This window comes from Oxyura jamaicensis, chromosome 4 (assembly GCF_011077185.1).
Source record: "Oxyura jamaicensis isolate SHBP4307 breed ruddy duck chromosome 4, BPBGC_Ojam_1.0, whole genome shotgun sequence".
Taxonomy (NCBI): domain Eukaryota; kingdom Metazoa; phylum Chordata; class Aves; order Anseriformes; family Anatidae; genus Oxyura; species Oxyura jamaicensis.
Window position 1 is genome coordinate 2,282,614 of NC_048896.1, and position 18,082 is coordinate 2,300,695.

Below are 18,082 nucleotides of genomic sequence, written 5' to 3' on the forward strand. Positions count from 1 at the left end.
AATTTGAGTAGAAATCATGAAATGTTTGCATAATTAGACTGTGCTCTCTAAACTTCAAACTGTATGTTAAAAAAGGACAAACTGGAAATGGCAAAAAAAAATCTACAGAAATAATATAACATCTATAAAATATGCTGATGATGAAATAACAAGGAAGTCTGACCTATTCAGTTCTTCAGAGACTGAGGTAAGGGATGAGTTGATCATCAACCATAGGAACTGATACAATGCTGAAATATTCTGATAGCAAAATTTTAATCTATCAGGAAAAGATAAGAAATTCAACAATCAAATTAAGCCTAGAAGCAGCTTTAGCTGTGAGGAACAACCAGGATCCCCTGGATAGCTTACTTTGAGATGCAGAGATACTTCATCAAACATGGCCTTTACTATCATTCCAAAAGGCAATCTCCAATATAAAAGAAGGAATCGGTGTAGGCTTTGCTCTTCATTGCTGTCAGCCAAATGTGTGATCAGATTGGAGTCCTACCTGTTTCACATTATTCACCCTAGACAAATTTCCAGGATTTAAAAATAATAAGAATTGTACCAAACTGTGACACAAAGCGTCAACATTTCTTGCAAACAGCCACACAAAAAGTTCAGGTTGGATTGACTGAAGCTTATAGGCACAGATTGCTTTGAAATATTCTTTCTTCTGGACTTTTTAATTTTCATTTTCTTGCTATCTGGAAAGGAAAAAATTAGATCAAACACCAACCTGGTGGGTTTCAAAATGCTAAAACAGACTATCTAGGCAACTGACAAACTCTACTGCTATAAAGGAGGCGCTTCGTTAACTCTGACCCTCTTCTGTTAGTAATTTTATCCCCCAAAAACTGGCACTTCCTGAAAACATGAAGGAGTTGCAACAGAAGAGTCCAGTTTAGCTCAGTCATGATCCTCTTCTGATCTTAAAATTCAATAATATTAATTGAACTAGACTCTTAAAATTCAGCTATCTTCAACTGCATTTGCACAATCTCTACTTCGTTGTCATTTGGAAAGGATACACCGAGCTAGTAGCACCAGCCCTGTGCATCAGACCAGGTTGTCTAATCTGTGACAGATTCTGCACATAGTTTTCCAGCACAATATCTCTGCTGAGTTCTAGTAAAATGGCCAGCTCCCTAATGACAGATGTACTCACCTGATAGAGTGCAATACTTAAATGGAGGAACAAAAGGATTTGAAACTGCCTTAGGGAGTGAGGTCAGGTGAAGGTTAATCAAAGGAAATGACAGTTAGATGGTATGCACGGCCCTGGAGATTGCATATGTGTATTTTGTTGGGAAATATTTAACTACTTTTCCTCTATTTAGGAAGAAACCAAAATAAAGTACATATATGAAAATAAATGCAAAAATAATAATAATTAAAAAAAAAAATCCATACATGCCTCTTAGCCCAGTAGAGCTTGCATTGGTATGATTCAGACTCACCAACTGAGAGGTAGAGAAAGCCAAATGATGACAACTGTTCAAGTGGTTTTGCTGTTATAAAATGTTTCACTATCGTAAAATACAATACCATAGCTGAAGAGCTAGAGAAATTCAATAAAACTGATAATGAACAGAACCTATTACCTCAGCTCTCATATACCTTGCTCCCATATTTATTCTCAATATTTAGTGGTCGTCTCTCAGAATGCATGCTTGAGCCAACAAGGAAAAACTAGAGCTGGAAAATACTGCAGAAGTCTACAGAAACTCATTTGAGTCCTGTAATGAATTTAGTTTGGCGATATTCCTGCTTCATTTGCATTTCCTTTCAATGATTTTCATACATTTGGATTTTTACTTTCAGTTATACTTAGAAAAACTGGTTTTCAACTTGCATGCATGTGGCAAGTGATTTTTAAGTACACTATCCTCAAACATTTAATCATGAAATTATCCTAGTACTTGTCCTCGGTTAACTGGTGAATTAAACCAATACCACATGACTTATCAATCACAAATAAGTAACACACCTTGAATTCTGATTTCCAGTTTTGATTAGAAAACCAGCTAGTCAATAGAACTCATGAAAAATGTTGACAACTGTTTTTTTATTCTTCCCACAGAATAAAAGGCAAAAATCACTGAATGAATTATTAATTATGAGTTATTCATCCAGCTCTACTAAAAACTAATCTGTTTCTTTTTTTAAGCATCAAAAAGGTCTTTCAAATATAAGTTGCAATAATGAAATATGGCAGCTGATCTTGAAATGTGCCCTTAACCGGTCTGCAGATATGTAAAAGGTTACAGTACCAGAGTTATTAATCCCCCATCACTCTGACAATTGATTTTGAACACAGTCTGTTGCAGTCTTTATAATGCAAGATCATAAATGTTCAAAACTAATTTATTGCTCTTTGTTCCACCTGGCAAAAATATACTGTCAAATTGAGTTGTGCTGAAGCAAAGATGCAGATTAGTGTTTGAGTCTTATTTTTATTCTCATTTGTAAATTTCTTTGCAGTACCTGTGTGTGGTTAGAAGCATTCACAAAGGAGTAAAGAAGAAGAGGAGATTATACGATCTTTAACAAATAGGAAATATTTGTACAAACAACTATAGGTGGGTTTTGTTTTGTTGTGTGGGTTTTGTTGTTGTTGTTGTTGTTGTTGCTTTTTAATTAATGGGTAGTGTAAGTATGGCGATTTGCCAGTACTGACATTTTTGGTTTCCACTGTTAGCTGGTATCTTCCAGATTTTTAGATATACTTATATAAAAGCACTTGTTCTGTGTGCAAATTTATATATGCACCAGGCAAAGATTCCCCACAAACCAATGAGGAATATGCAAAATCTATCATCCTATGTTTTTTTCTTTAAATTAGTAATTTCTATGGCAGAACCAGTTCTATTCATACTGACAACTCCCTAACTTGTATTTTCTGTATGTGGCAGTTGTCACTGCTCATGCCCATGCCGGGTAAGGTTAAATTTCCAAAGAGGGACAAAGCAAAGTGGAAGGGAGGAGGGCCAAAAGGAAGAAGAGGAATTTTGTGAGGCAGTCCAAGAGAAGTGTGGTAAGGCAGATATACTTCTGAGAACAAGGAAAGTGAGCCTGCACCTGACCTCTGAGGGATGCTTCTGCCTGGACTTACAAACTCAGTACTTACCTAGGGGAAGCTTAAAACTCTCCTGCAATATTTTTGTTATTTCTGAAGCACGATTTTTCCTGCAAATGCAGCCATTTTTATCAATAAATATGTGAATATTTGGAACCTCCAAGGTTTGAGAGAATAAAACATGTTTTCAAAAATACTTTCCTGTTTAATTCTTAGGTTATACAGTTTTTCTTGCTCATGTTCTTACATTTTATATACCTTGCTCATTGGGCTTGTTGTTCACTTGTGCTATTTAGTTTCCATGATCCACTTTACACTGACGTAACACGTTCGTTTGTAAAGATGAAGGGTGTGTTTTTTTTAAGGATCAAAAAGAATATATAACAAGGAATTTTATATTAAGAATAAAATCCTATCGAACAGACCAAGCATAATGGATGAATTGCAAGTTTTATAAAGCCAACTGCTGAAGCAGAATTGAAACACACAGAAAAAAAAAAAAAAAAAAAAAAAAAAAAAAAAAAAAAGCTTCAGCATCAAAAATACACCTATCCAGAATTATCTGCATCTCATAGTCTCTGGTAATTTTTCTTAGTAGAAAGATGAACCTGTAAAATTACTGTTCTTTCAAGATAACCACATGATACTTTTTTTTTTTTAATGATGCTTTTTAATCTTATGTATTTTACAGTCCATTCTTATAAACTTCCTCTTTCCTTTATTTAGAGGCAGAATCATTTAATTGTCCTGGCAAGTTTAATTCTTTTTAATTATTATTTTTTACCATGACTATGAAGAGGAAGCTATCTGACTGTATCCTAGAACTGCTGTGTTCAGGACTTGCCTGTATGATATTGAAATTAATTTCCAGTATAAAACAGTTAACAGAATAACCCTAGATAAAGGCAAGTATGATATTAATTTCATTCTTTTTGTTGGCAATGTTGTAAAGTCCATTGCTCAAGTAAAGAGCACTTTCCTGAGCCAGATACAAATTAATTTTACCATTCTTCTTCAAATATGAATTTTAAAAGTCAACTAAAGGCTACAACAGCTTCAAAACATTTCAGTGATTGTTTTAATTACCTATCATACAGCTGTGAGCCTCTGAAAAAGGGAGGGGTTGAGAGAGAAGGGAGAACAACACCTGGTATATTAGAGTTGTTTTTCTGACATAAAGAAATAAAAGCAGTTTCTGCACACTCGGACCAACCAAAAGCTCAGCAAAGTCAACACAGATTTTTTTTTTCATCATTCTAATGTCATATTTTTATGCCAGACTACACATTCTTATTCTGTCAATAACTGCTTTCATTGTTAGATAAAACCACCAAATCTCCAAACATTAAACATATGAATTCTGACAGCTCTTAAATCTTGCTTTTCAACCCGAAGTTTGTGCACAAGCTATAATAACTTGCTAAAGGCACACATGGGGCTTCTTCTTAGGGTCTCATTCTCTTGCAAAATGCTTCCTGCACTTTTATACACAGCTACACAAAAAGGCATATTTTTTTGTGATCCCAGCCCCTAATAGAAACGGGATCTAGAGGCTACTAGGACTTCTGATGGCCTTTGACATTCTGGCTTCCAGCTCCACAGCCATCAGTCAGTGCTGAGGTAACAAAAGATCGCTAAAATGTACAGTTGTCATCTCCACACTACATCTGTTGGCCACGCTGCTAGGAAGTGTTGACCCCATCATTTCACTGTAAACACTGCCGAAATCAACAACAACAAAAACAGAAATGAAAAAGGAAACTGGATGTCAAAAGTCAGGTAGGAGCATTTTATTTGCACATGTGTCAGTAAAGATAGAAGGAATTGCTGAATTAAATTAAATCAAAGCAAACCTGCTAATTAAAACAGCTAAAATTATGTTTGTGAAGATGTGTGACTGGTTTCCTGCTTATCTGCAAATAAGCCTCCCAATAATATAAACATGTTTCTATCTCCACTTCATTTATAATAAGTCTTTAGGCAGATTGTAATTAGTATTTTGAGTTTCTAATAGAAGATCTATTGTGTTTCAGGAGAAATATTTTTCCTGACCACCAGAATACTTATTATTTCAGCTCCTCTCTCAAGGGTTCTCACCTGTTCTTCTTATGCTGGTCAAAGTCTTGTATCCAATTTGTCTGAATCAAATTGTTTGGATGTGTGTCTGAATACCATCATCTTCATAATGTATTGCTTGTAGTTAGCCACAAATGCAGGCATTGTATTCAGCTCCACCTACAAGCCAAACCAGAAACTATTACCACTTTTACTTGAACTTACTCTGTAGTTTGCTTTTCATTTAACTTTGGAAGAACAATCAAAATGACCATGTTAGGGAGCAGAAGAACAGGGTCAAAACAAAAATTTTGCACAAAGATGCTACTATTAAAAAAAAAAAATCAACTTTTTGTTTCCGTTTTACTTATTCCCAAGTTCACAATGCATAATTTTATACAAACCCAATTACATAGCTCAGTGATTTACTGGCAAAGCTGGCCAGAAGAAATTATCTGGCTTTAGCTAATGTGGATTCCTATTTGCAATCAAAACAAATCCGCAGAAAATTTCAAAATGGTCACAAAGAAAAACACTGTCATCAAAAATGTATCAGAAGTGATACAGTAGGCAAGCTGCACAAAGTTCACCATATAGTATGTTTTCACAAACCATGGTTGCAAGTACGGGTTCAGTCTCTCAGACCATGCACCGATTACTCAGTCTAGTATCTAAGGTTAAGCACGTGTGGGGTTTCATTGGCTTGGAAAGAACGGTGTCGTCTTTTTGCCCTTTTCATATTTTTTTATTTTTTTTTCCTAAGGATTAGTTTGCACTGTTAACGGATGCATGGGCTGACTTCAACAGGATTACTCAGCTGTTTAGCGTTACTCAGGGGTTTGAGCACTTTTTTTCAGATTCCATGGTATGAGACATTAGGGTGCATGTGCATCACATTAACAAATGGCTACGTAAATGTGCTGGGATCTGATGTGGGTGTGTTGAACACAAGGATTGTCACCAGTACCATTGCAATAATGTCTGTACATTACTTATGCTGAAAAGCATCTATGTTTTGTTGAAATTTCATAAAGCCATAAAGAATGCCCTGTAAAATGCACAGGCTCTTTTTGATAGACAAAGTATAAAGTGAAATTTCTAATCCAGAAATATAAACAAAAGGCTTATGTTTTTTTTAATTGCACAACAAATAATTTCAGACTGCTGTACATATTTCCTTGAAATGACCGCCGGGCACAATTCTCAGTCAGAGATTTTGTTGGACATGGCCCAGAGTTCATTTACTCACTTAACTCAAAGCAATGGCCTCCTAAAAATACATCAAATTGCAAATATGCTAAAACCCCAATTTTGCTGTAACTGCATGTGCCAGCACTAAGTCCTACATCAATAAGAAACCCCACTGATGTCAGCATGACTTGTGACAACACAAGATTTCTCTCCCCCCAGTACAGCCATAAAACCAGATCCTTGGTGAGTATGTTTGAATTATGTGGATTATATATGATTAAACAGATTTGGATTAAATCACGGCAATGGGTTGGCTTATCAAGAACATACTGCTAGAACCGCACTGATGTACACTAATCAAGGTGACCCTATAGACTTATTACAGCCCATAGCAAACTCTGATCAGCTTCTCTGGATGAGGATTTTTAACTCAGCAAAGATCAGGCTGCAAGATGGAAGGAGTAAAAATGCTGCTTTCCTGATGAATAGTTTTCATGCCTTAAAATTATGATCCAGGCAACAAAGAGCAATCTTTCTTGCAGGGGAAGCCAATCTCAGCTAAACTCCTTGAGCTCTGTTTCATTCATCAGGATGGAAAATATGTCTGACTGTGCCTCGTCCTAACAGGCAAGAAAATCCAAATACAATAGAACAACATCTGAATTAAGAAATCCACCAAAATCCCACCCGATCCAAGTTTGCCTTTCATTACATCATTGCATTATCTCACTAAATTTTAAAAATAAGTTCTAAATACCGCTATGAAAGCTTACTTTTTATTACTATGGTTAGTCGTCATTCAACCAACAGAAATAGCCTATCATTTCTTGTGTAGATTTACAGTAGGGTTAACCATAAATGACAGGAACAAATTTGTTCCTCGGTGGAGTAGCAAGGATGTAGTCACAATAACTTTCAGCTAACTAGAGCTATTAACTCCAAAAGCTTCAGGCTTTGGGGTTTTTAGGCTGCTGCCTAAACAGGCCGCTTCTACGACACAAGGGCTTGAACAGCTTGGAAGTGTGTGCCTTGTGGATGCTGATACACATACTCATATTTAATATGGGTAACATTTGGGAACCATAGCTACAGAGGTCATTCTGAGGGTAGGGAGTAAAAAAGACCTAACAGATATAAAAGGCAAAAAGACCCAGGCAGCCACAGTCTGGGGGTTTGGCAGAGTTACAGAGATAAACGAATCATCAGCACAGCTTTCCTGCTCTGAGCCTTTTAGATTTCCGTGCACGAACCCATGCCTCTCTCCTTTGGATTAAGCAGTCCAGAAGTTCCTGACCACATATATAAGTTTGAAGAGAAAGATAGAGAAAAAGGGAATTTAATGACAGCAGTAATACTTCCTTGAAGTTCACTCAAAGGTACACATCAGCTCAAAAAGATTTTTAGCCCAAGATACCACATAAAAATTTCAAAAGGCTTGCTGGGGGTGGAAAGCTGTTATATAATGTATTAACACTTCAAATGGTTTGTACTGTATTGTATCTCACATGAACACATGTAGTAAATACTATGTTCTGGACCTCTGGGTCAGCCACATCTGCCTTCAACGACCTGTCTCGTGCAGCCAAGCTGTGGTGAAGCCACAGGTCTGGAAACTTGCTCCCCTTTAGCATCCATCCCCTGAACAAGTCCCCCACCCTGGCCTCTCCTCCACCAGCGACATTTTTAGTAAAATTGCTGTGCAGCTAATTACATTGCCATGGCATCCAAGTACCACACAGTCATAAGACCTGCTTCTCTTAATAACCCCTGCTTCTGTAGACAGAAGTTAATCAGGAAACATCCTTACATTTGGAGAACTGAGGCACAAGGTCAAGTAATTTGTCCAGAATCACCACAAAAGACTGACCAGAAGGGACTAGGTGCTAAAGCAGCTGTATGACCACATATATACCCCCCACACCCTCAGAGCTGCTTTCAGGAGACAGTGCTGGGACTCCCAGAGGAAACCTTGAGCAAACAGCCAAATAACTACTCGTCAACTGCAGTGAGCAGCCTCCAGCTGTGTCACCGGCCACTGCAATAAAATCAGGCTGAACTGACCACCCCTGGTCCTTGCTAGCTTCCCAGAGTGTTTCCTTCTTCTCACCCAGGCAGAACTTGCCTTGCAGATGGGAGCAGTGCAGGTGCCCGCTGCCAAGCATCACAGACCATTTGCTCTGCACCAAATTTTGTGGCAAACATCAGGGAACTGAGGTTTGCAGTAGTGCCAACTTCACCAGTTCTCTCACCCAGTCTCGGGGCAGGAGCCACGCTGTGTGTTGCTCATATGACCTTCCTTGGCTGTGAGCTTCCCATACATGGGGGTGTGAAATGAGCTATCATTTGCTTCTATTTCCCATGTGTTCTAACTCCTGTGACCTTGCCTGAAAATTTCCTTCTCTGTGGCAGCTATTCCACTCCCCTTTAGCTCCTCTAGAGCAGTGCACTAACTTGAAGAGCTATTTTCTCCATGCTATTCCTCCATGCAGAACAGAATCACTTTTTAGTTCTAGTGCCTCTCACCGAGTTCTCTCATCTATTTCCATTTGTTTCCATTTGTTTCTTCTAAAAGACTCTTTAGTCACATCTGTGCTACTTGATGAGTTTGATCCTGACTTACTGCAGCCTGTTGTTGGTAGGTCTATTACTTCTATTAGGTCACTTTAAACCTCGAAGAGTTGTAATTCTCTGATGCTGCTGTCTCTCACTGCTCTGTTTCTTCCTGTGTATGTGTGCAGCATTTTCTCCAGGTAATTACGCAAAAGCAGTCACAACAAAATTAGCAAACTGAAATCTGGAGTGGAGGGTTTGAGTCACACTTGTGGAAGGTTCATCCAGCTCAGTCCCACCTCAGATCATACCACCAGCTCAACAAGCTTGGTGGTAGAAACAGGCTCAGCCACAGCCATTTGACAGGCTCTTCATTTATTCAATTAACGTAAATTCACAGTACTGCTTCCTGAACCTGTCAGCCAGCTGAACTAAACTGAACTAAGACAACCAGCTGAATGCTATGATGTATTCTGCCAACAAGCTACCTCCCCATATAGAGCTGATGGCCACTAAGATTGAAAGAGGGCTTCAAACAGCCAGGAGAAAAGAATTTTGGCCAAAGGTGTTGCCCACTACAGAGCTCGCTCCTGTGACAAAGCTGGTTCAAACTGTTACCAAAAAAACCACAGATGTCATGTTGTCGTTCTGCTCCAGGTGACATTACATGCAGTAGCAGACAGATTATTTAATTAATATCAGTAACAGAAGCAGTAGCTTATAATCATAAAAGAGAGAGCTGAAACCACAAAGAACTAGGGTTTTGCCATAGCACAGCGATGGTGGGTTTTAAGTTTCCAGTCCCTCTTCAACAGTGTTTTTAGAGGAATAGTAGTAGGCCAGATCAATTCATGAATAGTCAGCGGTGGACAGTGAGAGCAAAGAAACCCCTACTCCTGACAGGCAGCATCAGCACATGAAGCTGCAGAAGGAATAGCTGCGTGGCTATTCATTAGAGATGGGATTTGCCATACACACTCCTGATGCTCTGTTATGCAAGGTAATGCTACGTGTGTTCTCTCCTTCCACAGAGACTTAGTGTAAAAGCATTCATATTTAGTTCTCCCATCCCCCTAAATCTCTTCTACAAAGGACACTGTCACCACCAAAGCTCTGCAACAAGGAGCGTTTATATATCTGACAACCTTTAAACCCCCAAAGAAAGGAAAAAGGAAGCAGTAAAGCTCTCTGAAGAGCTCTTTGGTGGAACAAGCAGAATTATGAGCAGCAGGAGAAATATGAGTAATTAAGACAACAGTATACCTATATCTTACAGCTGACAGAGTGAAGCTGCAAGTTAGCTCTGGGCAAGGTATTAGCAGAGGAAAGAACTGAGCAGGCTGTTTCTAATGTTATTGTTGAAAAGCCAGCCTGGGAAAAAGGCTAAAGGGACAATTTCATTAAAAAGAAGGAAGTAGGTTGGCTTGAGAGAGCAGTGAGATGCAGACTTGTAACATTAAAGGAACGGGTCAACAGCTATCTGTAACCAGACAAGCAATCATTTTGGGAGTCAGCTAATGTGGCACTCTTGCTGTTCTTAAAAGAAAACGTTCTTAAATTATCTTCCAGCAGGCTATACGGAAAACTAAAGCTGCAGAACTGCACTGCAGCACCAAACAAAATACAAGGGCAGATCAAGGCTGGAGGGGAGCAAAGGGGAAAGGAGACAACTTTTTTCAATGAACGATCCAAAGCAGCCACTGATTTTAGGCAGCCGACGTGGACAGAGCAGGGACAGCTGCCAGGATGTGGTGTTCACTGCTGCCAGCGATGCAACCGGTGTGTCACCACGTTAACTCGGGTACAGGTGCCCCGGCTGCAGGGCTGTTAGTTGTGCTGTGCTGGATCTCTCCCTGCTGCAGCTTTTTTGACAAGTGCATAAACTCCATTTCCCTCCTTCCTGCGGCCCCGTGCGAGGCACGCTCCAGCAACTCCCCAGCTGGCAGAGCGCTCCTCCACGGCTCCAGCAGCATAGTTTATAGCAGCCCTGAGGCTGTGTTTTCCATCTAGTATATATAAGTGAATTAGTGCAAAATTTGAGCTTGCACAAATCACAGAGCCAGCATGCAGTTTGTCATGGCGAGACAGCCTTTTCTCATGACTGGAGTAGCAGTAATGAGGTGCAGTAAAGGAACTGTGGGCTGCATCCTTGGTTCCCATAGAAAGGCATTTTTAGAGCTGGGAAGGTGGGAAGGGAAGTGCTTTTAGTCAAGAGAGGGGGAAAAAAAAAAAAAAAGGAAAGACAAACAGCAGCTCCCATATCTACATAGATCGAATGTATGGCCTGCTCAGTCACCTGGGGCCTGCAGCCAAAAGATCAATGTATGGGTACTCAGAAAGAGAAGGCTTCCTCCCGTGCCTCCCAGGGCCCATCTGTGTGAAGGAGGAGACAGGAATCACACAGAGGGCAATATTTATGCTGGAGAAATGGGAGAGGGGTTGCTCCAAATTTACATTATTGTAAACAAGAGCAGCATTTGTCCAAATGATAAGAGCTGTAGCAAAGGCAGAGCCAGAGGGCACCAAATGAGGGTCACCAGCTGCAACTGCTGTTGCCACCCAAGAAGAGGAGCTGCACGCCTGCAGCGTGGTGGAAGGATGGGAGACGGGAGGCTGGGAGGTGCCAAAAGCTCCTGCTGCACAGTTCAAGTGATTGCCCCAGTATGCCTCTCACACCATTTAGTACAGCCACGTTTCCAACCACTATCCAGCTGACTGCCGCTTCTCAGACTTACCAAGCGTTTCTTTATTGCACCACACAGATACCCCAAAAGCCCCAGCCCTCCTCAAGCACTTGTGTGGCCCCTTATCAACAGCTACAGGTCTTCGAGCAGCACTGACTTACCAAAAACCACACCTGGAATACAGGCTGTACACTGGAGCAAAGTGTAAGCATTCCCTCCTCTTCTCCCAGGAAGCCTAGCAGTGGAAGTGATGGATCATGCTGTTCCTGGCCACTCCGTTGCTTATGTGGTATACAGAGTCTGAAACTAAGGCTTTTCTTGCTACAAACCTAATGTAAAGAAGCATGATTTCCTACACAACGCTGAGGGGAAGCCTGCACTCTGCATATTTCAAATCACAAACTCTAATGGCTCCTTAAAATACACACTTATATTCAGCCCATAAATCAAAATCAATAGTCTTATAGACTTATAGAGCTAAATCCTTTTTACACTCTTGTGTAGCTCCATTATGTACCTACAGTGTCACACTGGCTATGTGCTTCTGTCTCCACCTTCACCCATATCCTCATACTGATTGAAAGCACCAGTGTGTAACCTTAAAAACTCAAAAATCAGTGCTACTATTTCTCACTTTCCTGAGCACTAAAATGCATCAAAAATTAGGAAAAATGACCTCCTGTCAGTCTGTTGACTTGCCCATGAGTTTATTTGCTCACTCATCCCACAGAGCAATTGTTTCAGGGAAATGCAAAAACGTTGAATATTCTACTGCAATGCCAGACCGAGCTACCTGAGTGTCACCCCTCTGCCAGCCAAAGACAATGACAGCACTGAAATCCCTCATAAGCTACATTTTATATAAAGGTGAGGATCATTACAATTCTTTGGGACATGTGCTGTTATAAAGTGAGCAGAGAATTTCATATTATTATCATATTACAGATGGCATTCCTTTGATAAGGGGTCAAAGATCAGGAAGACAAGAAAAATAAGGAAATAAAACCCTGCAATGGTGAGATCTTTAGCTGGCATAATTGGACACTGAAGTCCACAGAACTGTGTCCATTAGCAGGAGTGGGTGATCTGACCCATATGCTTACTACTTTCAAGTATAAAGATTAAAACAACATGCCTAAAAGCAGAAATAGGTTATATTGCATTTCAGAGAGGCTTGCATTGCCTAAAATTCTGGAGAAATGTTCAGCCTGCCATCATAAAAACTTCAATGCTGTTTACCCAAACTTTTCAATATCTCCTTCTAAAAAAAGATGATGAGCAACCATGTTCAGTACCACAGATTTTTAATGTAATCTGTTTATAGTTTTAGAACAATTTCCAGAATAGAATGTTTTTTAAATGTCCTGAGCCTTTAGCATTCTCACTTTGATCATCTCCCATCATGTTATGGTTCAGAACATAACGTGATGGAGCCAGGCTAACGAATCTGCCAGAAATGACATCAGAAAGCCAAGTGACCTGAAAAAAAGTGTTTTATTTGAGTACCAGTCTTCTTGAACATTCTCCTTTTTATTTTTTATACATTTTAATTAATGTTTTACTTTCACTGGATTTATTTTGCTTGCATGAAAGCTCAGAGCTAGTTCTCAGGAAAAAAAAAAAAAAAAAAAAAAAAAAAAAAAAACTCCTATTGAAAACAAAAGGAGCCTTATTTGACTAAGGGGAGACTGCAGGAGGTCCTTAGATAACAATAGCTAACAATTCTTTTTGGGATTGAACAGTTTAAATAATGAACACTTTCTTACGAGGTTAACTCTAAATAATAATAGTAGATTTTGTAGCGTGTGGAAGGGAGAGATTGGTCTGACAGAGTTTGTATTACTAACCTGATGCGTGCAGACAGCTGCAAAAATGAAATGATACCAGTGATAAAAAATATTATTTCTGCATTTAGGCAGGAGGAATTGCCTGGTAGGAAAGGGCAAATCCTAGTGGCCTGTATGTACACAAGCAGTCCTTATGCCCAAATATAGTGATGAACTAAATCAGCACGAGTGATCAGAGGGCCTACCTATATAGTATGCATTTACTTTAAATATTTTGGCATGCCTCACATTAAATTGCATGTATACATCTTATATTCCTTTTAAAACATTTTAGCTATACAACAGCATTCACTGCCCCTTTTAATTCAAACATTCTCATAACTGGCAAATAAGTTGGTAAAAAAAACTGTTGTAATGATAGCCGCCCCCTTCCCCTCCATCTGATGTAGAAATAGATAATTTCCAGTACTAAAAGTGATTAAATTTGGTGGATTTCCAACTTGTATTTTAACAATGCATTACCTCCTGAATTGCTGCATAAATATTAATAGACAGACTGATGTGGAACTTTTGCCCGTAATGCCCTTGGAGAACCATAATCACAGCAAGAGGAGCAAAAGAGATGAGAGAGCGTACTGAAGGTGGTGGCTCTATCCCCAAGCTTCACAGAGCTACCCCAGGTCAGGCGCTTTCCATGCAATAACATAGATGAGCAATATCTCAAAGCCTACGCTTTGCCCAGTAGGAGATGACATTAATCTGCCCAATGCTTGTCTAAAATAGAGCATAAAGAAAAATTCCACTGATACCAAGAGGAACTACACTGATTTTTATCCAAATTAGCCAGACTTAATTTTTGACGTGGTGTACTGTTACATTTCGTCTGCGGAACATTTGCTATTCTGATCACCTCCAGAATGATTATACAGCATTTATCTACCCGAATTTCTTCCCTGAGACAATCTCATTAAAAGTCACAATCATGCCGGCTACCATTTAAAGGAGTGGCTACTGAAGCTACATTCAGCTTTCTTGAAAATTTGCCAATTATTTATATCCTTGAGCATGGCCTTTAAGGGCTGAAACACAGCACAGCATTCGGGAAACCTTTCTGGATTGCCTTTATAGTCCACTGTAAAACATTTGTGTTTTCTGGGAAGATGACACTATTGATTTTTGTCACTGTTATGCAAGAACCTCGCTTGAAACCTTAAAATACTGGCACTGCAAAGCACAAGGAGAAAATATTTCTGTTTGCCAACATCTATTACACAGCTGTATTTTTGACACTGGTAGACTATGCTAAGGGTTAAGTTAATTTAACTTTCACCAAGTTAGGAAGCTATGAAAGTTTAATCGCAAATGAACTCCGGTGGGCAGTTTGGTAGCTCACAGACAAATGTTCTCATTTTTATTCTTTATAGTCAGTGCTCAAATCATCATAAACCATATTTAAGGAGGAAGAAATTTCACGAGGGGAGGGAGCTGTTTTATTTGATAGAATAAGAGAAAAAGGCAACTTACTGTTTTAAAATTTAAATCGATCAAAATTACCAGAAATGCTGCTGGAAAACAGAACGCTGAGAATTCATTATTTTGTTTCAAAGTTAGTTTATCATAAATCTGCCCTCTGACACGTAATAACTAGTAACGTTTCGAAGGTTATTTGATAGTAAGTTCAACAGTGTAGGTGACTGAACATGTGAGCTGCATGATAATGAGTCCCAGGGGAAATCAGGCTTTAGGATGCAGGGTGAAGCATCCCTAGGCTTGTATTCAAATGGAAAAAACATATTCAAAAGTTTATTGTTTATCTCATAAGAACATCAAATAACACACAGTCCTTCAAATCAAATGTATAAGGCACACGAGAGTACTATTTGCTGGGGGAAAAATGCCTGATTTGATCCAAATTCAAAAAACCTAATAGCTCATACACTGAAATGCATAGAATGATTGTGATGGGAAAAGTGGAGGGGAGTGTTTGGGTTTGTTCTTTTACGGAACTAAAAGGCAGAGCAAGTCGATTTGCTCTTGCACCAGAACCTAGGAAGAGGAGCTAGAGAGCATTAAAACTAGCTGTTTTCAAATCTTCCACATTCCCATACAATAGAGTTCTTTAAGTGTGACAAATATAAATTGCACTACTCATCCTGAATTTAATTTCCAAAGTATGTTGGCTGTAATTGATTAATTCATAGTGTACAAACTAATTTAAAGCCAATAATGAGAGCAAAAGATTTTATTTTTCAGCAGGGAGGCGTGGTATATACATCACACTCCAGCAGTATAATAGAACCCCACCTCTCAGCTAGTTAAGCTCTTAAATAGTGAGTCTGATGCTGCCCTTACTGAAGTCAATGGTAGTTTTGTCATTACCGATAATAGAAGCAGAATTGGGCCCATTAGCTGTGCCGGAAAAGCATGTAAGACAGAACTTTTTTTATATAAACTCCCTGTATCACAAATGCCAAGGGCAGCCAGCATTCCAAGCCCTTAACTACCCAGCTGCTGGCAGCCTGCCACCCGGCCTCGCATAGCAATGCAGGAGCGAGCACGATGTGCCCCGCGCCCACCAGCACCCTCACCCTTCTGCCTTCCCTCTGCCTTCCCCGGGTGCTGCAGATGTGCAGCTTTCATATTTCTGCTTATCTCCAGCACGTGCACATTTCTTTACTCGGGAAAGTTTGCGGACCGTGCATTGTTTTCAATGCTTGTTGATGAGTTTGGATATATCCTGTAGAATTCCCCTACCAAATTTCTATCTTAAAAGAAACATCAGAACTATTAAAAGTAATCAAATGTGACTCATGCTATTCAGGTGTATGACCATACCTGTCAGGCATACTAGTTGTCTTCTTTTGACATAGCTGCATGTTCCTGTCTGTATCCTGTTTCCTAATGCATTTGGGGCATTGAAAACAAACTCAGACTTTTACTTTCAATAACCAAAATTCATTTTCTGTACCTCCTTTTAAGTGGTCACCCTCTTTTATCCATTATTTATATTTTTACATACCCTTCTCTGAAGTGGTGAAGAGTTAAGCAGCATATATATTACTTAACATCACTCTATCAACACTAACTCTTAATATTATGATGGCTTTTTTCAGAAACGTAACTGGCAGCAGTTTACTGACACACCACAAATTCTAATTATCTTTAAAGCTCTAAATTCCATATTGACAAAAATCAAGGGTTGAAATGCACTTGACAAGCTCTAAAATATTGAATGAATGCTTGTTTATTCACTTACTGCATTAGTGTATATTTCCAACACAGCTATTTTCCATACCTTAGCTTTGGGAAAACAACATCTAAATATGCACTCAAGGCAAAAATAAATAACAGAAGCAAACAGGCAATAAGGCTGTCTAAAATGCTCTTTACTCTTCTTAATAAGGAATTACTTCACAGAAGATGATTGAAAACAAAAACGAACATAATCTCGAAGGTTACAAAAAAAGTATATTTAGAGCAGATGGCTAACTTTCCAGATTCGGTCCGTAAAATACTATTACCCAATATTCAACTTTTTTTAATGTTTACACAAGCAAGGTGTACTGAGAAAATTAGAGCTATGTTAAAATACAAAAGACATGAAAAACGTCACAGAGCCATTAATGCAAATATTAAAGAAGAGTAGTATAAACCAGCTGGCCAGATCGACATTGAACTTCCTATTGCAGAAAGCAGTTTAGGTTGTACATTGCTAGATGAAGTTAGTTCTGCGAGGTGCTGTAATATTAAAATGTGCATAAATCAGTCTGCTCATTTTCCTATCAAGCATAAAGCTTCTGTCTGCTAGTTATCAGAGGTATTCACAGATATACACAGAGCAAGTCTACTCGGGGTCCTTCCTCTGTGTGGTCTTTTAGAACTGTCGTTATCAGCTTTCTGTTTATTATTGTGCTCAGTTTAAAGGGAATTTGCCAAGTGATCCCTGGACTCCAATCTTTAGGCCTGTTGTCAGGACAAATTAATTTCTGTGGAAACCCACTGTGCCTCAGATACCATCTAGGAAATGTAGGATTAATGGAGTCCCTGTACAACAAGCTTTGTAGTGGAGCGGCTGGGGGAGGGGAGCAGGGATTGTGAGGAAGTGAGAAATAACAAAAATAAAGCCACGACACTTTGTGCTAGTTCGGGGGCACTTTACATTCTTTATTACATAAACTAACAATAGTAATATCGAAAATATAATGTAGCAACCAAGCATGAACAAGCAACTTTTAAAAAAAAAAAAAAAAAAAATCATGAATGGAAACTATACATTGCTAAAGATGAGGGAACTGAGGTCTAATTATCAATATTTTGTATTTTACACACTCAAGCCTATCTCTTCATAGATAAAAGCAGGCTATAGTGTGAAACAGTCTCCCACAAATCTGAGCAGAAAATAATGAAACTCAATACGTGATCTTTTGGAAAAGAGGTATTAAAGCAAGATTTGCTACAGGGCCAGGTCATTACTGTGTTAGCTGACATTTGAGGCTCTTTTTTCAAAATGTATATTACTTCATTGTTAAAAATGTTCAGCTGCCACCGTTCTTTTAATAAGTATACTTAAAAAGAGACTTTCCTGCCTAGAAAAAAATATATATTTTTAATATATATAATATATATATATTCTTAGTGATACTAAACCAGAGCTAAATTTAGAGCTGTAACAAATAAAGTAGTATCTCCCTTTGTGTTTTTCCAAATGAAGAGAAGAGAAGAGAAGAGAAGAGAAGAGAAGAGAAGAGAAGAGA

At 38.8% G+C, this 18,082-nt stretch overlaps 1 long non-coding RNA gene across 5 annotated transcripts in view; it reads right to left on the minus strand.

The window, feature by feature from the left end:
- LOC118166496 overlaps positions 1–18,082 on the minus strand; it is an 87,172-nt gene that overhangs the window by 56,903 nt on the left and 12,187 nt on the right. For all 5 annotated transcript variants that reach the window (XR_004750533.1, XR_004750531.1, XR_004750532.1 and 2 more), the window contains exon 2: positions 5,159–5,296. This is a non-coding gene — a long non-coding RNA (uncharacterized LOC118166496). The remainder of the gene's footprint in view (positions 1–5,158; positions 5,297–18,082) is intronic.